Below are 22,774 nucleotides of genomic sequence, written 5' to 3'. Positions count from 1 at the left end.
GCATTTGTGAAGGGCACAGAGATCTGTGTTCACAGACAATGATTCCTGCGAGTGTTCCTGAGCCCATGCAGTGATTTCCATGACAGAATCAGTTCTGTTTTTAATGCAGAGCTGCCTGAGGTCGTGGGTATCCAGTTTCAAAAGACACACCGAGATGTCTCCAGATTCTCAGAATCTTTGGATGATATCATCTACTGCAGATGATGAAATATTCTTCTCAATTTTACATTGAGCAACATTATTTTGAAATTTCTCCTTGACTCAGAGATGCAGTTTTTTTGCAGATTGCCGAACCTCTGAAAATCTTTACTTCAGACTCTGACTCTCTGACTCTGAGGTCCTCTTTTTATACCAAGTCATGGTACTGACCTGTTGCCAATTCACCTGATTAGTTGCAAAATGTTCCTCCAGATCTTTCTTTTTCCAACCACTTACTTTATCAACTTTTCATTGCCACTGTCCAAACTCTTTTTGAGGCCATAAAATTTAAGATTAACTAATATTTTTCATGAAATTTTCAAATGTTTCACTTTCAACGTTTGATATGTTTTACATGTTCTATTTTAGATTAAAACAAATGTTTCATGAGATTTGGAAATCTTTGCTTTGTTTTGAAAATTTAGTTTTAGCTTCAGCTGACATGAAATGTGTTTGAACCACAAGTTTGCACCGACCGCTCTGACTTGTTTTCTTCGGCTCCACATGAAAAACATATCTGAATGGGATCATATGAATGTTAAAGGGGCACTAGGTAGCATTTTCACCTAAAATTATAGCCTTCAGGAGTTTACCAAAGGTTAAACAAGTCAATAGTGAGCGAATGAAGCCTGTCTCGCTCCCAACAGGGGTCTGTATGCTGAGAATCCCAAATGTAACTTCGGCAGGAGCGACCCGCCTCTGAAGTGTGGTGATGCGCGAGAAGAGTCGTTTGTGTTTACGGCACTTAGCTAGGTACTGTATGCTAGTTGTAGTTGTAAGCCATGTGTTCGCTTGCGTTGAAGAGCCAACACCAAGCGTTTCCTATTCTGCCTTTCACAGACTGAATATGAAACGTTCGATGTTGGCACTTCCCATCTTTGTGAAATTTCTCCAAGCGTGATATTGTTCATCTACCATAGTGTCTGATCTGCGTTTTAGATCGTGAAGAGACAGGTGATGACGGTGCTCTAATTCCTCCTGAGTTCGAGACGTAGCCTAGCTTCAAAAATACACGGACTGACCTGATTAGAATAAGAATAACGTTTTGATCCGAACAAGAATTGTCATCTACACATGAAAATGGATTAATTTGTTCGGATTATGATTGTAATCGGAATAGTGTAGAGCTAGTCTGCGTTTATTGCGGCGTGTGTTGGTAGTGCCTGCGCGCATCTGTCTAAGATGTAACTTTTGTAAGTGTCTGCTAATACAAAGGAATCACTCCACGAATACACCATGATGAGGGAAGAATCCCATTCAAGATCAGCAACAGTCCATCCATACATCCATTATCTTCCGCTTGTCCGGGGGTCGGGTCGCGGGGGCAGCAGCCTGAGCAGAGAAACCCAGACGAGCTGTCCCCGGCCACTTCCTCCAGCAACAGTATTATAGCATATTATCTTGAGTTCTCTCTTCAGAAAATCTCTGATCATAGTATCTTACGTGGGCAGTCTACACTTGTGAATCAGATGACCTAACTGCACTGACTAAATAACACAACGGCAGCATTCGCCACGATGGTTAGTTAGTGGATGTGTATAATACAAACATGCAAAACAACCAAATTATCATAGGACAATGTACAGAAGACATGGTCGCTGTCATTTATCTGCCAGGTTGCACGAATAGATCAGAGGTCTCATACATTCATTGCGCTTTCGGGGAAGGGGGGGGGGCATTTTTACGACAGTGTAGAATTTCAGGTTACTGCCGCTATACTACCTTGTATCCCTTTAAGTGTGAAGTGAGAATCTTTAACTTTCTGGGTAAATTCATGTCGTTTTTCAAGGTTTTAAGATCTGAACGGATTTAAAATACAGACACAAATGAATAAAAACGGCAACAGCTACGGTGGATAGAGTAAATTTGAGGGAAGTCTTCTTCAGGAATTAATTTAATCTCTTGGAATATCTGTGATATGCTGTTAAATCTGGGAAAAAGCAGGTCAGTCTGAGTTGATTGTTTATCCAGCTCAGATCAGACACAGGTGGTAAATAACGTCATTTCAACCTTTGCCAGATCAGTCGATTTCCCCTTCTGAGTGTCGAGTCTTCTTTGGAACGGGTGTAAACCGTCTCAAGTTAAAGTATACAATTTTTTACACAAAAATGGTAGTTTTCTTTATTTTAACCACCTACATTTAATCTTATTCACAGATAAATCATGTCCTCATTTTATTGTAAATCCCAGATTTTCTTTTTAGGTTATAAATGAATAAGTAGTTTTGTTCGTCCTGAGGGAGTTTTTGCAGTGCATGCATACAGATCGTGTGCTGGTGTGTGCATGCATGATGTGAGTGGATCTCCGCTCCACGCTGGGCCATCTGCTGTAGGTGATAACAAACACATTAGACCTCAGACTGAAGCTAAACAACCACCCTCCAGCTCTCCCCTGCTAGCTCAGGATTAATACTTCGTATTACCTTTAAGTCTGCTCTTAGAACTTGTTAACATGTTTTCATATCTCTTCCAACTACAGTGTCACCATTAAATGTCATGGGAGTCCATTTAACACATAACCAGACACTCCTGAATTCATCTTACAGATAGGACTGGAGTTAAGGGACATTTCCTCCGTGATTTGAGTTTTCTGCCTGGAGCTTTAATGATATTTCATATTAACGCCCATTGGCTATATTTAAGGTGAATGGTTTGCTTTGAGGTTGGCTTTATTTGAGCAAAAGGGCTATTATTTTGTGTTTGCAATGATTAATTGAAACGCTTGATGTAGATGAGCATTAGTTTGGAATAAGATCTGCATTTTAAAATGTACACATGATGGACACATGTTGTCTTTGTTTCTAAACTGACGGATCATTTTCTGTCCAATATGTCCTCTCTGACTTCAAAAGCCAACGGATGTCCACAGATTTTAGTGGAGGATTTAAGCTCGTTCCTCCAGTGAAATGCAAAAAAAGTTCAGGCACCGTTTAACCAGTCGAAATTCTGTCTCTTCAAACAGAATAAAAAATGACCTGATTTAAAAAAGAAGGCATAAAGTTCAAAGTGAGGCATTTCTTTTATATTTTCAGCCAGATAACTTTTTCCTTTTACAGTTTCAAAACTTCAAAAGAACAAAAAAGAACGGGGCCTGAAGGAAGAGTCTTAGCCCCCCGCATGATCGGTGCAAGTGAAGCCCCCTTTTGGCATGTAACACAGCTTATTAACTCTTTTTGGAGCAGCTAAAGAGCCATTTAGTTCTTGCTTTTGAGCGATTCCTCCTGCACCACACTTCCTGTTCTGTGAGGTCCTTGGGCTCTCTTGCACGCACTACTCTTCCACAGTTTTGACAATCTTTACGATGAGTTGCTGTGAGGATCAGCTCACGAAAGATTTCCTGTATAGGATTTTATTTGCTGTTGTATTGTTGAGTTCAGACCCTTCTTCAGCTTATTGTGTGCAGAGCTGGCCTCATACTATACAATCTATCCATTCTTACAAACTGTCAGGATGTCTGAAACAGTCCTGTTCAGAAATGCACATACAAAATGTTCATCGGTGCAAATTATAGCTATATTTATGTAAAGTTGAATAATACAGCACATAACCAAATTGCACATCTCAACAATTAATAGAAAAAGATTGACTTGAATTGTTTTGCTACCTGAGTTCTTTTCAAATTGATTGATTGATTTTTTTTAAATTTATTTATTTACTTAGTCATTAATTATTATCATTATTATTATTATTAGTTAGTAGTAGTATTTTTATTAGAATTGTTATTATTATTGTTGTTGTTAACATACAATCATTGTAAATATTAACAATTTTTTGAGCTACTTGACTAATTTGAATTTCCCCCATTGGGGAATGAATAAAGTATTTTTCTATTCTATTCTATTCTATTCTATTCTATTCTATTCTATTCTATTCTATTCTATCAATAAGAAAAAATATATCAAGACATGTCTCCTCATAATTTTTGCTCCTTAAAAAGAATCAGGCTATAAAAGCCCATAAATATCAATAAGAAGGGGGACAATCTGTCTGTTGCCTAGCAGATGTAAAAATATCAGTTACCAAATAATCTATGATAAACTGTAATATAAGCAGCAAGGGAAACTGCCAGAACAATGTAGTTTAGATGTCCTATAAAAAGAAATTAAAGCCCTCGTTTAATTCCTTTGTGATTAATTACACCGAGCAGAGAAGTTAAATCAACCCGTTTCCATGGATGTTTTCCTTTTGTAAAATTAACAACCACAGGAGGAAATTGCATTGTTGGCAATGTGCACATGGATATTTTGGATGGATAATTGCCACATGGAATGTCTATCTATCTATCTATCTATCTATCTATCTATCTATCTATCTATCTATCTATCTATCTATCTATCTATCTATCTATCTATCTATCGTTCTATCTATCGTTCTATCGTTCTATCCTTGTTTATCCATTCCAGGGTTGCGGGGGGGCTGGAGCCTACAGTATCCCAGCTGTCTTTGGGTGAGAGCTGCCATATGGAATAGAACTAAGATAATGTGATGGTGCCGGAGGATAGAGATCTTCTCAGTACTAATTGAGAAACTGCTACCTGAAAACACTTTGCTTCTTATCTTTGAGTTGCTCTTCAGGAATCTTGCATTAGGCAGCTGCTTAGAGGAGCACTTAGCTGCAGATCGTTGGGATAAGGTTTGAGAAGTCAGAATGGTTGTTCAGAACTGGTGCTAACGAGCATCCTGGGTGTTCTGACTAATGATGGGTCATGTGCACTCTGAGAGCCGGCTCTTTGTAGTGAATCAGAAGTTTTTTCCCATTCGCTGCTTAGGTTTCACTTTCAGTGCTCAGTCCCAGCTCTGGTTACGACAGAGCTTTGTTATGATTGGCCAGCATGACGACCAGCATGCGGCATTCACGTGAGAATTAAGGATGTATGGGAGCTACCTTGAGGAGCCCCTCATCCAGAAAGCAGAAGACCCACTGAGCTGGTGGCAGGCCAAGGCCTCTTTCCACGCCTGGTGAAGGTGATGGAGGGGAGACTATTGCCCCTTTTCCACCGCCAAGCTAGCCCTACTCTACTCGGTTCGATATAGCCCAACACTACACCACACGACACGGCACCAGTAACATTTTCTTTTCCACCCAAACTGTGGCCTGGAAGTGGGCGGAGTCGGCCCGTTCACCACTAACGTGACGTCGGTTTCAGTTGACTACAAAGTGTCACGCTGCGGTTAGTCAAACGTAAACACAACGATGGAGTGTAATGTGTAATGCAGTTGACAGTTCATATTGTTTAGTTAAACCAAGCTCTTTATTAAAAAAGACAGTACGAAAGTAAACAGCAGGCGTGTTGGTGCCGGTGGAATGCAGATAGCAGCTGTTGCCTCAGCTGCAGATTGCGATGCCAGTGTCGGTTCTGAAGCCTGCGGGATTGGAGGATCTTCGCTGACATTATTAATGATAGCTTGAGTTTGGTTCTGTGGATTTGTTTGAAGTTTATTGTTCATTTGTCCAATAAAAAAGTTTAATTGAGGACATTATTAATGTTAGCTTGAGTTTGGTTCTGTTCTGTGGATTTATTTGAACTTTTTTTGTTAATTCGTCCAATAAAAAAGTTTAATTGAAATAAACAAATGTAAGAGTGATTTTGTCACAGAATAAATGCACAGAATTAGGCATAAGGTCTCTCATAAAAACACTGAAAGCAAAAGGGTTTTCAACACATAAACCATGATTTTTTTTTTTTGCAAAGTTAAGGTAAAATGTAGGCTACAAAAGATCCTAAATAAATAGCCGTTTGGGAGTCGAAAGAGCCGGCTCTCGGAAAAGAGCCGAACTTCCCATCACTAGCTCTGACCACACAGATGGACAGCTCTAAATGAATGCACTCAGGACGCATTGAGCTCCAGTTGCTCGGGCTACATTCAGAGCTGGTCCAGAATGCTTTCAGTTGTTTATCGGCCTGCTTATAAAGTCTGTGCCCTGGACCTTAATGAAGGACCACATACAGACCTGACGTAATGCTGCAAAAAAACGCGTACAAACCCACAAGATGTATCACTGATAGAAAACTTGTCCGTCTTTGCTGTTCATTTCTGCAGCGACAGTGAGCACAGCAGCTTGCACAGCATTAAATCTGTCCTGTCAGTCCCAGGAGTCAGCTTGTAACAGACCTTTCTTTAAACAAGCTCCATTTGCTGCAGCAGTTTGGCTTTCTCTCTTTCTTGCAGGTTTTTCTTCATTATTGTGGCCTGCAGACCCAACTTGGAAGCTTCTGTTGTCTCAAGTGGGATTTCAGTCAAAAGCTAAGTAGACTGGCTACATTTTGATGTCGCAGGATCAATAGCGTTTATATTCGGACTAAGAGGAGCTCATTTACATACTTAGAAACTACTCTTTCTAATCTATCAGTAGTTTACAAAGTGGCTTCATAGGTGAGATTTTTTTTTTTGGGATATATTGTACCCACTGCAGTCACCATATTGTAAAATGCTTTGCATTAATTAAATCACAGTATTGGTTTCCAATGGTAAGTTCATTATGGAACCACCTAAACAATCTTCAAACAATTAAATCCTTAGCTTTAAGTCGTTTGGATATCAGCTCACGGAACTACTCAAATTAACAGAAATTCTGAGGATACATTTACATGCCACTGTAGCTGTGCACCTAAAGCGGTGAAGGTAGAAGCGTTACTTTCAGTCAGTTTAACCAGCTTGGGCTCTATAACTTTTTGAAAATGAGAAGCCAGTAAGTGTAATTTGGTCTAAAAATAGCCTAATAGTCACTATTCAGTTCTGATCTACTGCAAGCAAAAAATCCGATCTGTACTTGGTGGAGCTGGTTTCAATCTCTTTGTATAAATCCATCTATTCTCTTCACCCTGAACAATTCCCTCCCCGCACTCTTGCACTGCCACCCCTTTCTCTCATTAGATCAAAGCCATACAGAGATCTTTTGTTGCGCTGCTGAGGCGAGCACGACTGGAATAACAAAGAAACACTCATCACACTTACGCACACACTCTCACAGACTATTGTTATTGTTTTTTCAATGCTCCTTCATTTACATATAGAGATGATATTTCAGCTGTTTCCATTTTGGTACCATTAGCAGATGGTACCAAACACTTCGTGGAGATGTTCAGAATCTCTCCCTTGTTCCCTTCTCCTTATATTACAGACAGTGAGAGGTTTATTCTACAGCTGACGGTAGATCAAGATTTCAGACAGTTATATCATGTCAGCACTTCACTTACAGCTGCAGAGGGGTTCTTGGTGTAAAACATTTTCTTTTTTTATGTATCTGTATGATAAATAATCAGTTTATACTAGGGCTGCCACGATTGGTCAACTAGTCACGATTATGTCGACTATTAAAATCGAATTTAATAATTGAGGCATCATTTTTTTTTTAAACTTTGTTTTTCTCTTAAAAACTGCTGCAGCACCTTCCACTGTCTTTACACCAGTTATACCAGACGGGCTCTGGTATCATGGCTACTCGGCAACGGAGCTCAAAGTGTGGGATCATTTTAAAGGGATAGTTCGCCTCTTTTGACATGAAGCTGTATGACATCCCATATTAGCAATATCATTTATGAACATTTTCTTACCCCCTGCTGTGTCCTGTGAGCAGAGTTCCAGCCTCGTTTTTGCGTTGACGAAGGTAGTCCTGCTAGTTGGCTGGGGTTTAAAAAATAAAGCGTTTTGCTTCTCAAAACAAAATGCGTTCAAAAGAGTAATACATTTGCATCACAAAATCATTCTCCAGGAAAAAGTCAGACCTCACAATAGCTTGGCGCTATTTTCTCTCCCTTCGTATCACTGCCTGCTGCCGCCTGCCGACAGCCGCGCCTGTTACGGTGTTTGCTGCTCGGTCTGCACTTCGGTCTGCACGGTCTGCACAGCAGGCAGTGAAGGGAGAGAAAATAGCGCCAAGCGTTTGTGAGGTCTGACTTTTCCTGGAGAACGATTTTGTGATGCAAATGTATTACTCTTTTGAACGCATATTGTTTTGAGAAGCACAGGTCGCAGCAGGGGTTAAGTCAAATTTGATAAACGATATTGCTAATATGGGATGTCATACAGCTTCATGTCAAAAGAGGCGAACTATCCCTTTAAGAAAACAAAAGAGAAAAGTGTGCAATGCAATATCTGCAAGGCAGAACTTGCCTTCCACGGCAGCACAACTGCGATGCACGATCACCTGAAAAGGAAGCACGCTGTAGCTGATTGGGACAACGATGAAGAGGGACCGTCGTCTCTGTAAGTTAACTCGCTAGTTAGCTGCTAACAGAGAGCTAACTTACTACTTACTCATATTGATAGCTGTAAACGTTAAAATTAGCTATGACGATTTGATTCATTAGCTTTTGCACATATGTTTCATTAAAGGTTTAATGAACTATCATCTTAATTCTCTTTATTTTTATTTAGCATATACTTTAAACACTTCAAGCTGAAAGCTAATGATGGTTATATAAGAGCAGCTGCATGCTGGTGCGATAAGCTGTATGTTTTATATTCAATGTATGATATGATTAGTCGACTAATCGAAAAAAAAAAATCGGTGATTAGTCGACTATCAAAATAATCGTTTGTGGCAGCCCTAATGTATACTGCGTTGTACAGTTGCATACAGTTTTCATCGTTTATTTCCAAAAGGTTTAGGAAAAAGCATCCAACAAAGTGACCTTCCATACCTCAACCAGATTCCATCATTCCTAATTTCCAGGCTCCTATAAAAGACTCCATTTATGTCTCTGTTTGCCAAATCACAAAGGATCTTTTTTTATGAGTTCAGACAAATATCTATTGTGAGGCTCCAGCTCAAGGCCAGGCCCCCTTCCTCCTCCCAGCTCCACAACAAAAAGGAGGGGCAGTGATCGGGGGGCTGTTGATTCCATCTCTCCCGCCGCCATCTGAGCAAAGAGCGCCTTTGAAAATGACTTCCACTAGAACTGCAGCCTTGCAAGCCACACAAGCAGAGAGTCAACAAGAGAAGGTCTACATCCTCAGCGGCTCAGAGGAAAGAGGCCTGATCCTGACTGGAAAATAACCATTGCCTTTGACTGTTTTAAGTGGCTTTGATGCTCTTTGCTTGCTTTTGTTTTAAACAGTGTCGGTGCTTTTTGAAGGATTTAAAACAGCAGCTATATTAGATTCTGAAGGACACAGAAACTGACAATGTTTTTTTTTTTTTATTTCTGCTCATAATATATAATAGCTGAAATCCATATCTGGGATTTTGTGATTTTATTTTTTTTTTGTTATGCAGCAACGTTTAATTTCCTGGCATCTTAAGAACTCGTGTTTCATGACAACGAGGCTGAGATGCAATCTTTCAATTCAAGACATTTTTTAACAGGTTAACTCACAGTTATGAATCTACAGCTTCAGAGTTCCATCTCACTACTGTTTAGCTGCAACCGCCACAGCTTTACTGTTCTGGTCCAGTCTCACTGCACCCAAAGTAGCATTTTCAGAAGCAGCTGGCAGTTGCTGTCAGTGACAAGATTTGGAAAACCTACTTTATTGTCCATACTCAGCATTAAACAGCAGGAAGCTGCAGGCTTTGCTATACTTCAGAGGCCTCATTTATAGTAATGTACCTTGGATTTTACTTTTACTTCGTCTCAATCATCCTTAATAGTGTGCTTACATTTGACTTTGCCTTCAGAAATGAATTCCTCATGTTTTTTTGACTAATAATTCCCCGCACGTTTCATAAAACTCATGTAAACTTCTCCACCGGTAATTTCTCCAAACATATATGACACAAACTCCAAATTGAACAGTGTGAAAATCCCTTAACATCAAGCTGAGACTTGGATAGAAATAAGAGCATTTCCCTGACCAAGTTTAGAAATAACCACAAGACGTTGTTTTCTCTTCTTACTGCCAATGTGCATGTTTAAATACCTTGCTGACAATAAGATCCTTTGTCTGTTCTTTCAGCCCGGTCTCATGGGGAAATCTGAAATACTCATCTGAAAACGATGTATTTGGGCGAATGAAAATGAAATCTGTTTCCGTTTTTTTTTTGTTTTTTTCCGTTTTGTACTATGGGGGCGGGACTCGTCTGCCAATAATCATGAAATTAATAATTTAATGTGATGTGTTATTAAAGGCTCTGTTTTAATCAGAGGTGGGTAGTAACGAGTTACATTTACTTGAGTAAGTTTTTGAAAACATTATACTTCTAGGAGTAGTTTTAAATCACTATACTTTTTACTTTTACTTGAGTAGATGTGTGCAGCAGAAACTGTCCTCTTACTCCACTACATTAGGCTACAATGAGCTGGTTACTTTTCTTCTTACCTCTTTGGTATTCTACGCCTCATTATTTTTATCCCCCCGCGTACGCCTCATTTTAATGTTTTATTCTGACAGAGAGAGAGACTTCCACCAAAGGCTCTACCACCTGACTGTGTTCCACCAATCAGACGCAGCCGTGCAGTCTGGTCACGTGACCATACTCAATCTCAGCGGCGGGACGGGTTAGCTTTAGCATTAGCAGTCGTAGCAAACAAACAAAGAAACAGATGAAAAATGTCAGAACCAACGGTGGGAAATGAAGACGCAGACGAGGCCTCATACTGAAAGCATGTTTACCTTACAAAGAGTGAGAAACAGCAGCTACATTATGTGTCTTCTGTGTCAACCAAAACAAACGCACATTTCAGCAGAAACTCAACATCTAACTTGAGGAAACATGTAGCGCTAAGTTTCCTAAATTCATTTTTCCCCCCATGGATAGGTGAATGTTTGTTTTTTAGGTTACATATGGGTTACATATGTTTTAAACATTTCCTATTCACTTTTATTTTTTATTGAAGTTCTTGAATTTACCTGGATTATTTTAATTTAAGCTATTTTGTTATTATTGAATTCATTTTAATTTATTTTATCAATTGGATGAACTCTAATTTGCCTAAAGATGATTATTTAGTATTTTTGTCTGTCTGATTGAATGCTTGTGTTAACAAATAAATCAGACGTTACTCAACAGTTACTCAGTACTTGAGTAGTTTTTTCACCAAGCACTTTTTTACTCTTACTGAAGTAATTATTTGGATGACTACTTTTTACTTTTACTTGAGTAAAATTTTTGGCTACTCTACCCACCTCTGGTTTTAATGCAAGCCGGGACTTTTTTCTAGCCTGAACCACCTTGTTTTAAATGCCTTCATTGACTAATGTGTAAAACAGTGAGTGAAAACACAAGGAAACATCAACTCAATGCAAAAACATGTCAAAGTTACTTGAAGGCCTCAGTGATCAGGATGGCATCCACTTGTAATAACACCCCCACCCTCTCTGACCTCCAAATGCAGACGTCTGAGCCTCAAAAATCTGGTGCAATACTGAAAATGTGACAAAATGATGAGATGCTGTTACTCTTTGAAGTTATTTTGCTGTTGAGTAGCACAAAAAATAAAAGAACAGAGACTCATGTCTGCAGACACAAATCAAAAGATTGAATTTCTGTTCATTTTTATTCAGACGAGTTAACGTTTTGTAGTTAGACCGGGTTGTTTCGTAGGACCCAGCAGTTTACCTACATTTCTACAGCAGCCCAGAACATACGAAACAAACACTGGCTCTTGTGAGATGTCTTTAGCGATGTCTAAGTTTAACAGTTTAGCTCTGGAGTTCAGTAGGTTGCAACCTGGAACCTAACCAGTAGATGTCACTACATCCATCGCTGCTCTTAAAGTCATCCTCAAAACGGTCGTATCTATGGAAACGTATATTTCAACAACATTTATAAGACGAGGAGCTTTTTTATTTGCTGTGTTGTTTGGCGAAAGAATAAATTAAAAAAAAAAATGGTAACAGTTTCTACCTGGTTCATTCGACTTAGCCTGAGGCTGAAAATCAGCTCTGCTCTGCAACATATTTCATATCCAACCCTCAGAGTGCAGCACCCATAAAAAGACACAACGTTGCTTTTCTGCAACCCTGTTCCTCCCCCTGCCGCCTGCCTGTACATGTGTATTTGGAAATGTTCTTTTCTTCCAAAATGCATTTCAGCAATTTCTCATCTGACCTTGATCTGTGTCATAGAGTCCAGCTGAATCTGTTGTGCTCGCAACAGTAACAAGAAAGGGTGGAAAATGTTGCTGTGGGTAAAAACACAGAGTCATTTGTCATTTATTTATTTAAAACAGGGACAATGCACAAAAGCATTAATCGTGAGAGAAGAGATGCCTTGTGCCAGGTTGTAGCAACATTTGCTAATTTCCACCTGTAGTAGAGAGTGCAGTGGATTCCCCTTGGTATCATCATGTTTAACTGGTACAAAATGGCGCTGCTGACACTTCACCTTGGAAAGTTTTTTAAAAGACTAGAAAAATGCACAAACACTTAAATGTTATTTATTTCTTAAATTTGAAATAAAACTGATCATCTTGTCAAAGTGCAATTTCCTGCTTGGGTCCCGACTTCCTTGTGGTTGCTTTTTTGACATGGACCACCCACTAAAACATTATTAAAGGCTGAGCACATCCTGCATAGAGTCCAAGATGCATCCAGACAGCAGCAGCCACACTGAGTACGAGCACCACAACACTAAAAAAAAAAATTGCTCTCATTGGATGCAGAGGTAAAGCTGATCCAGGAAGGCCCGACTGCACAATCTACTGACCGGACTGGCTGACAGCCCAGTGCCACACACCACCGAACACCCCCAGGTTTCCCATGACCACGCTCCGATGGGTCCCAGCTGTTTAGCAGCACAAATCCTGCACAGAATTCCACAGCCGGCTGTAAATTGTGGTTTGGTGGATTGGTGAATAGAACAGTTTTGTGCATCACTCTTACAAATGGCCAGAGGCATTAGGGAGTCAGACAGACTGTAACGACACTTTGAGATAAAGCAACTTGAGAGAGCAATAAAAGAGAACATAATTTTCAAAGTGTCTGCTGTAAACACAGCTGCAAATAAATTATCTTGACTAGTGCAACGGATTCATCCACAGGGCACCATGAATATCAGTATGTCGAAATCCATCCAGGATTATTACAAATTACAACATCATTGTGGTCTATCCAGGTCAGTTAGAAAGGTTAATTCTCTTATGACCATCTGAACTTTCATGGTAGTTGCCTAAAGCAACCATTGATATATTTTAGGGCTTGGCAACGATTACAATCATTAATCTAATTAATCACATGATTTTCCTGATTAATCACGATTAAAGCAATACTATGTAACATTTCTACCTTAAAATAACAGCTTGAAAAAAACTGTGCGGCTAGAATGAGTTTTAATATTACGATTGGCCTGTCTCCTATGCCCTTCGGGGGTCTGAGTTGGAAAAACTGCGCTATGTAACTTTGCTGGACCGGCCCGGGAGCTGAGCGGAAGTACTTCGACTTGCTTTCTGGCACACCTACTGCAAAAAAAAATAGACCCCTCTCACGCTCCCAGGTATAAGGCTAAGCTAGCGCAACATTGTCAGTACGATCATCATGGCAGAGGCACCTAAGAAACAGAAGAAGACGTTGACTGATGAAGCAAGGAAGAGAAAGAGAGAGGCCGACAAAGCAAGAGACCGGACTAGAGTTGCTCTCAGAACAGCCTGTAGGGGGAGCTCCATAATGGGCTTTTTGAGAAGTTACATCCATTGCTTTAATCGCATTTGTACGCAAAATCCAAAAATGAATCCAAAAGTAGTGTATAGCTTTTAGCATTTAGTTTTATTTTAAATGTGCTGCCATATTAATGAAAGTGCCATAACATTTGTTGTGCAAACACACTTTTAACGTCAGCATCTTTCTGTAGTTTTTATGTAGAAGCCTCGCTCCACTGTCTGTTTCCTTGAATGACTTGCTGCTATCAGTTGTGTGTTTTGCCTTTAAAGGGGAACTCCGGGGCATTTGAAGCGCATTTCCATTGCTAGAGGTTGTCAAATACTGACGGTAGGACACAGACCGGTGCAAATCTGCGCTCCCTGTGCGGAGATTGCGCTGTTTGCGCAGCCTGTCATGCTAACCAAATACGTGGTGGCTAAGGGGCAAGAACTAAACCTTCCACATAAAACAACAACTTGCACACTGCAGAAACGTCACACCACTTTATAAACCATCCGACAATAAAGTCACAAGCCTTACCATCAAAACCATATGCATGGTTCTCACATTACTGGCATGGGGACGTTACAAAACAACGTTATAAACAGCATGTCACTTACCGGTTGTCGGTAGGCGCGCGCATGTGAAAGCCCAAAAGAGTCAATGGACGATAATCCCATATACAAAACAATTATCTTCTCTAGAAAAACTGCGTTCAAGTATTTAAAACATTACAACAATACATGCCCAGTAATATTGTTGTAATGTTTTAAATACTTGAACGCAGTTTTTCTAGAGAAGATAATTGTTTTGTATATGGGAGTATCGTCCATTGACTCTTTTGGGCTTTCACATGCGTGAGCATACCAACAAGAGGTAAGTGACATGCTGTTTATAAAGTTGTTTTGTAACGTCCCCATGCCAGTAATGTGAGAACCATGCATATGGTTTTGATGGTAAGGCTTGTGACTTTATTGTCGGATGGTTTATAAAGTGGTGTGACGTTTCTGCAGTGTGCAAGTTGTTGTTTTACGTGGAAGGTTTAGCGCTTGCCCCTTAGCCACCACGTATTAGCCTCGTATGACAGGCTGAGCGAACAGCGCGATCTCCACACAGGGAGCGCAGATTTGCACCGGTCTGTGTCCTACCGTCAGTATTTGACATCCTCTAGCAATGGAAATGCGCTTCAAATGCCCCGGCGTTCCCCTTTAAGTGATATTTTAGACTGGAACTACTATGGTGAGAAGACAATTCAACTTCGCTGTAAATGCAGGAGTTTTTTGTTAAATTATCATGAATACGTGCTTCCGAATAATTCCGAATAATTGAAATGTGCTTTTATGTTGAAACAAGTAAAACAAGAAGTAGCACCGGTTAGCTCCGTGAGCTTCACACAGAGACCGAGGAGCACCTGTAACGGTGATGTTACCTGCTAGTTTATTTTTATTTTATCACTCCATGCTTCGTGGTGTTTGCTGTAACTACGTGAATGTGATGCATTCAACAGACTTTTACAATAATAAAACCTGCGTTAATGCGCGATAAAATATTTATCGGCGTTAAATAATTAACAAGTTAACGCGATAATAACGAGTTAACTCGTCCAGCCCTAATATATTTCAATCTGGACTTAAAGTGAGTGTTTCAGGAGCGCACTTTCATGCCCTTCTTACTCCTAAACACTTTACTAATTGTGAGTCTTTACATATCTAGATTAAGCGTCTAATGGGTCGTAGATGATAAAGTGACTATTAAGATGTTAGGGAGCACGCCTTGAATGCAAGTGATTCTGTAAGATTAGAGCTGGATCAAGAAGTTGGACCTATAATGGATGTTTATACCAAATCTTTTTCTTTCAAACTGAATTTAGCCAATGTGTAGGCTCATTTCGGGGACCTGACCGCCCGATTATTCATATTTTGCCTGTGTCCAACATTTAATCAGCGAGTATAATGTGTAGGATTGGAATTATGGCCCAAACCACACAAATAAGGTCTTAAGTTGTGAAGTATCCTTCCTGTGAGCTTGGAAATGTGCAACATTTGTACACTAAAAGAGAGATCCTCAATATTAAGGTCAATACAGTCCAGCTCAGCATAGAACATAATAAGTGCAAAACCTCCCAATAGACAGACTCCTGTGACCTTTCACACCTATCCAGTGTTTTAGCCTGCTTCTATCAGTGGTTCTGAATGACTGAACCCTAGAAAAGAAAAAAGACCCCCTGAGCTCATTAGAAAGAGCACAAAAAGGTTTTTAATTGAATCTTTTCAACATGCACTTTACCTCGACAGAAAAATCTCTGCTCGTAGATATTTTTGGAAGGATCAATGCTCTGTTTGAGCGCCGAGGGGTTTGACTGATGTTCTCAAGCTGCCTCAGCTGGACACCTACCTGCTGGGAGACCGATATCAAAGAGCCAGCATCTAGGGTTGGGCAGTCATGGAAGTCCACACCTCTGAGGAGAAGTCAGTTTCAAAGTCCCTGAAATCACAGGTCGGCCCTAAATGATTACACCTTTTTGCTGTTTATGCAGCAAAGATTTCTATTCTAAAGAAATGTTCTCATAGTTAATACATCAGATGTGTTAAAACAAAAGTTTTGTGGGTAGAAAAGTACCTGGAGCCCAACCTGAATATTTTTTGTGGCCTTTGGTTTGCATTTATCAGTCTCACAGCCTTAGTTAGGAGGTATTATTATTTTTTATCAAATAGGCCACAACAGGTCAAGTTCAATTCTACTTTGTCTGATATAACCTCCTGCAGTATTGGCGCGCCCCAAGGTTGCGTCAGCTCACCATTTTTGTTTACGCTATACACTAACGACTGTGTCAGTTCTGGGCCAAATCAATACATTGTCAAATTCTCAGATGATACTGTTATTCTTAGCCTGCTCACTAAACATGATGATTTGAACATTCACCAAACAGCAATAGATACGTTTGTTAATTGGTGTGATTCACACTTCTTACATATTAACACAAAAAAAAACAGTGGAGATGGTGTTAGATCCTAAATCCCTCTGTGGCCAGGGTACAGTGGCTGTACATGGCCAGGCTATTGATCAGGTGAACACTTTTAAGTACCTGGGGGTGCATATAGACAGCGATCTCAGCTGGCGTACCCAGGTGACCAATGTCTGTGCCAGAATACACCAGCGTCTACATTTTCTGCACAGACTTAGAGTCTTTGGAGTATGTAAAAACATCATGTTAATCTTCTACAGAGCCACGATAGAGTCTGTCCTCCGTTATGGGATTACCTGCTGGTTTGGTAATCTCACGGTAAAACACAGGGCAGAAATCTCAAGCCTCATCAAAACAGCAGGCAGGATTATGGGGGTGATGTCCCCCCTTAACCCACAGGAGCTCTTTGAGCAAGCCACTTTCAGTCAGGCGAATGTCATTGCATCAGATGGTGATCATGTACTAAATGGGGAATATATTCTTTTAAACTCTGGGAGGAGGTTTAGACTCCCTCTGTGTAAACACAATCGCTACAAACATTCCTTTATACCTCAGTCTATTAAGATACTGAATAAACTTGGGAAAAAATGGGATTGAGTGGGACAAAAAGGGACCTCTGCAGTTAGTGTTTGTACTGTAGGTGGTGATGGTATGGAGTAATGACCATGAGGGTACTAGCTGAGAGGGGGGTATACATGGATGAATGTATCCTTGTTTTTACTATTTTTCTTAAATTATGGAATGAAGAAATTCTAGATATTTATCATAGAGTGAATGTGTGTTTGGTTCTGGAGGATGGGTTGGTATTGGGAATGCTTATGCACCGAACAGCAGTTCAGAGTACCCACCCTTTTTGGAGTCCCTGGAGGAGGCACTGGAGAGTACTCCTCCAGGAGTCTCCCTCATCCTACTGGGGGACTTCAATGCTCACGTGGGCAATGACAGTGAGACCTGGAGGGGTGTGATTGGGAGGAACGGCCCCCCCGATCTGAATCAGAGTGGTGTTTTGTTGTTGGACTTCTGTGCTCGTCACGGACTGTCCATAATGAACACCATGTTCAGGCATAAGGGCACCAGGACAACCAAGGCCGTAGCTCGATGATCGACTTTGTGGTTGTATCGTCGGACTTGCAGCCGTATGTCCTGGACACTCGGGTGAAGAGAGGGCCGGAGCTGTCAACTGATCACCACCTGGTGGTGAGTTGGCTCCGCTGGTGGGGGAGGAAGCCGGTCAGACCTGGCAGGCCCAAACGTATTGTGAGGGTCTGTTGGGAACGGCTGGCGGAATCCCCTGTAAGGAGGAGTTTCAACTCCCACCTCTGGCAGAGCTTCAACCATGTCCCGGGGGAGGTGGCGGACATTGAGCCCGAATGGGCCATGTTACGTGCCTCCATTGTTGAGGCGGCTGACCGGAGCTGTGGCCGTAAGGTGGTCGGTGCCTGTCGTGGGGGCAACCCCCCGAACCCTATGGTGGACACCAGTGGTGAGGGAAGCCGTCAAGCTGAAGAAGGAGTCCTATCGGGCCTTTTTGGCCAGTGGGACTCTGGAAGCAGCTGATGGGTACCGACAGGCCAAGCGGAACGCAGCCTCGGCGGTTGCTGAGGCAAAAACTCGGGCTTGGGATGAGTTCGGGGAGGCCATGGAGAACGACTTCCGGACGGCCTCGAAGAGTTTTTGGTCCACCATCCGGCGGCTCAGGGGGGGAAAGCGGTGCACCGTCAACACCATGTATGGTGAGGGCGGGGCTCTGCTGACTTCTACTAGGGACGTCGTGAGTCGGTGGGGGGAATACTTCGAGGGCCTCCTCAATCCTACCGACACGCCTTCCGATGAGGAAGCAGAGTTGGGGAGCTCAGATGTGGGGCCTCCCATTTCTGGGGCTGAGGTTGCCGAGGTGGTTAAAAAACTCCTCGGTGGCAAGGCCCCGGGGGTGGAAGAGGTCCGTCCTGAGTCCCTCAAGGCTCTGGATGTTGTAGGGTTGTCTTGGTTGACACGCCTCTGCAGCATCGCGTGGACATCGGAGGCAGTGCCTCTGGACTGGCAGATCGGGGTGGTGGTCCCCCTCTTTAAAAAGGGGGACCGGAGGGTGTGTTCCAACTATAGGGGGATCACACTCCTCAGCCTTCCTGGTAAGGTCTATTCGGGGGTACTGGAGAGGAGGATCCGCCGGAAAGTCGAATCTCGGATTCAGGAGGTGCAGTGTGGTTTTCATCCTGGCCGTGGAACAGTGGACCAGCTCTATACCCTCGGCAGGATCCTGGAGGGTGCATGAGAGTTCGCCCAACCGGTTTACATGTGTTTTGTGGACTTGGAGAAGGCGTTCGACCGTGTCCCTCTGGGACTCTTGTGGGGGTGCTCCGGGAGTATGGAGGACCCCTTGATATGGGCTGTTCGGTCTCTGTATGACCAGTGTCAGAGTTTGGTCCGCATTGCCGGCAGTAAGTCGGACATGTTTCCTGTGAGGGTTGGACTCCGTCAGGGCTGCCCTTTGTCACTGATTTTGTTCATAATTTTATTGGACAGAATTTCTAGGCGCAGCCAGGGCGTTGAGGGGGTCCGTTTTGGCGACCTCAGAATCGGGTCTCTGCTTTTTGCGGACGATGTGGTTCTGTTGGCGTCGTCAGGCCGTGACCTTCAGCTCTCACTGGAGCGGTTCGCAGCCGAGTGTGAAGCGGCTGGGATGAGAATCAGCACCTCCAAATCTGAGACCATGGTCTTCGGCCGGAAAAGGGTGGAATGCTCTCTCCGGGTCGGGAATGAGATCCTTCCCCAAGTGGAGGAGTTCAAGTATCTCGGGGTCTTGTTCACGAGTGAAGGACGAATGGAGCAGGAGATTGACAGACGGATCGGTGCGGCGTCTGCAGTGATGCGGGCTCTGTATCGGCCCGTCGTGGTGAAGAAGGAGCTGAGCCAGAAGGCGAAGCTCTCGATTTACCGGTCAATCTATGTTCCTATCCTCACCTATGGTCACGAGCTGTGGGTAGTGACCGAGAGAACGAGATCCTGAATACAAGCGGCCGAAATGAGTTTCCTCCGCAGGGTGTCTGGGCTCTCCCTTAGAGATAGGGTGAAAAGCTCGGTCATCCGGGAGGGGCTCTGAGTAGAACCGCTGCTCCTCCGCATCGAGAGGAGTCAGATGAGGTGGCTCGGGCATCTGGTGAGAATGCCTCCTGGACGCCTCCCTGGTGAGGTGTTCCGGGCCCGTCCCACTGGGAGGAGGCCCCGGGGAAGACCCAGGACACGTTGGAGAGACTGTCTCTCGGCTGGCCTGGGAACGCCTCGGGGTCCCCCCAGAAGAGCTGGAGGAAGTGGCCGGGGACAGGGATGTCTGGGTCTCTCTGCTAAAGCTGCTGCCCCCGCGACCCGATCCCCGGACAAGCGGCAGATAATGGATGGATGGATGGATGGATGGATGGATGGATGGATGGATGGATGGATGGATGGATGGATGGATGGATGAATCGAACTGGTCCAGAAAATCCGGAGATATCCAGAGCTCCTCCACAAACTGAAAGAATGAGGACTGGTTTTACTATTAGTTGTGTCTGCCATGTGTTAAAGACCAAGACCTGTGTTAAAGTAACAACTATTGAGTGTGGCTTCGGTTCAGGGAGGCCAGAAAAGTCCAGTTCAATGTGCATACCGATACATTTATCAGCTGATCAATCAGCAGACAAGCTTCTAGACTATATATATTAACCTATGACCAAGCATTATACACTGAATTTATTCATGCCAACTCATATAAACCTCCCAGTTCATGTCATGAATTCATGTGACCATGCGATATCCTACAAGTAACTTAAGTTTGGAGGTTTATGCATTTGCCAGACGCTTTTATCCAAAGCGACTTACAAATAATCGTGCAACTGATGAATATTTGGAACAACAAAAGTTACTTTATAATTGGCTGGTAGGTGGCTGTTAGCTCCTGTTAACCCCTTGTATGCCTGCACCTCGTCCATTAATTCTACGTAACAAGACAACCTCAGTTGTTGTCATCTGGGTTTGCCAACTCTCTGAAATGAAATTAAGAATTGAATGAGGTGATGATGCTTTTATCGATATACAGTATTTAGCTGTAGGATGTCCCATTCATCCTGACCTTAGGCTTATAGGCAGTGACTTCAACCATTCGATAGGCCCATGTGTTGTACATACATTTAATCAGCAGGGTTTCCACAGATCAACCATCTTATCCTTAATATTCATCTCCAGCTGTTTAACACGGTTTTTCAAAAATAGGGAACAAAGTTTGTTCCTTACCTGCATGATAAGGAACAAATGTTTTGGTTTTCAATTATGGGGCAGTTGTGGTTTGTAAGGAATAGTTGACAACCCTTTTGTTATGGCTTACATGGCAGTGTGAGAAATAAAAGATGTGGTGTGTGAGCCTCACGACTAGAGATTGAGAGATCACCTGAAGTTTCCACCTGAAGTTTTCCAGAATATCCATAGAAATAACTGGGTCATTGGTGAGCTGCATGGCAAGTCTTTTGGTTTCTTTGTCTTTCGCTGCTCCGCTTTAGTTATTTCTTAGTGCCCTGGTTTAGTCTGCGTTCATGTTTGGGTTTTGGTATTTTGTGCTCTAATTGTTTCTTGTCTTTAAGGTTTCGGCTACTCCGTCGCTATCCGTCAATCCGACTCCGTGGTCACGGAGAGGCTATTAAACATTCAAAGTTCTCCGTCGGGATGTCAGATACCCAAGGCAGTTCACGACCCAATCTCGCGTCGTCTATCGTGAAAGTGGTTGATTGATTGTTCACCTTCCGGCTCCGTTCCACTCCTCACAGTGAACGATGGCGACCGAGAGAGAAAGACTGTTGTTGGAGTTGGAGCTTGTTGATATTGAAATGCAAATAATTTTGACCAAATGTTGACCGGCACACAGTAAACTCTTTCAAAAATGGCGGTTGTTGTTGTTCTGAGAGGAAGGCGCTAAACCGGAAAAGGGATTCCGGAAATGATGCTGTTAGCCGACCAATCACAACCCTTGCGGTCTCCGCGAGTCTCCGTCGCTCTCTGTAGACGACCACAAATCAGCCTTTACCGCTCGATGTTTTCTGTTTTCTCGGTCTCGCTTCCTGGTAATCACTCACCTAATGTCACTCTACTCATCAACCCTCCCAGTATTTGTAGCTCCCTAGTCACCTCAGTCATTTGTCAGATAACATTGAATCGTAAACTACATGTATTTTAATGCCAGCGTCTTTAACCAGGTTCGATTCCAGGCATTTTTTCCAGTGCCTTTCTGTGTGGAGTTTGCATGTTTTCCCTTGTCCAGGGTGTACCCCGCCTCTTGCCCAATGACAGCTGGGATAGGCTTCAGGCTCCAGGCTCCAGGCCCCCCCACCCGCGACCCTAAATTGGATTAAGCGGGTATATAAAACGGATGGATGGACGGTCATTAACCTGGGCTTTTTGCTGTGTTCTGCGCACCTCTCCTCAGCAGTTTCTGTGGTGTGCGTGTGTGCTTGGTCTGCAACAATCTCTTGGCGGGTGATTCATTTCAGATAACATCCACTTAAATGCAAGGACACAAGGTTTCCCACCCAATTATCTGTAGCATCTTTGGGTGGTGAGCCAGCAGTTTCTGTTGTTTTGGGGATTTTCCACATCTTCCTCCTGCACACTGGAAAAAATGCCCCTCCAAAAATAAGTAAGAAAAACAACAAAAACAAGACGTTTTTGCTTGAAAGAAGCAAAAAAATCTGCCAATGGAACTAGTGAAAATCGGCTTGTCAAGATTTCTTGAAATAAGATGTGATATTTAGGACTTTTGAGATAAAAGTGATCTTGAAATTAGCTTAAAAACCTCTTCAAATGTAAAAAAAAAGCTTGATGAAACAAGCTTTTTTTTTTTACATTTTACATATCATTTTCACACATCATTTGAAAATGATATGTGTCTCAAAACAATTTGTTTTCAAGACTTTTTCATTTAACAAGATATTCAAGATGTATTGTCTTCAAACAAGTCCCTATATCTGGCTGAAATAGGCAGATATAGGGGACAGTTGTGTCTCATATTAAGTGTAATGAGATATTTTGACTAGAAATAAGACAAATATACTTGGTAAGACTTTGATTT

At 42.3% G+C, this 22,774-nt stretch overlaps 1 protein-coding gene across 3 annotated transcripts in view; it reads right to left on the bottom strand.

The window, feature by feature from the left end:
- c1qtnf4 (C1q and TNF related 4) overlaps positions 1-22,774 on the bottom strand; it is a 61,447-nt gene that overhangs the window by 26,367 nt on the left and 12,306 nt on the right. Inside the window, exon 2 of one of the 3 annotated variants that reach the window (XM_075466921.1) lies at positions 16,113-16,202. The exons of the other annotated variants lie outside the window; for them this stretch is intronic. The gene's annotated coding sequence lies outside the window, so the exon portion shown is untranslated. The remainder of the gene's footprint in view (positions 1-16,112; positions 16,203-22,774) is intronic. 3 annotated transcript variants of the gene reach the window in all.

This window comes from Odontesthes bonariensis, chromosome 1 (assembly GCF_027942865.1).
Source record: "Odontesthes bonariensis isolate fOdoBon6 chromosome 1, fOdoBon6.hap1, whole genome shotgun sequence".
Classification (NCBI taxonomy): domain Eukaryota; kingdom Metazoa; phylum Chordata; class Actinopteri; order Atheriniformes; family Atherinopsidae; genus Odontesthes; species Odontesthes bonariensis.
Note: the sequence above shows the minus strand (reverse complement) of the source record. Positions and strands in the feature narration are given on the sequence as shown.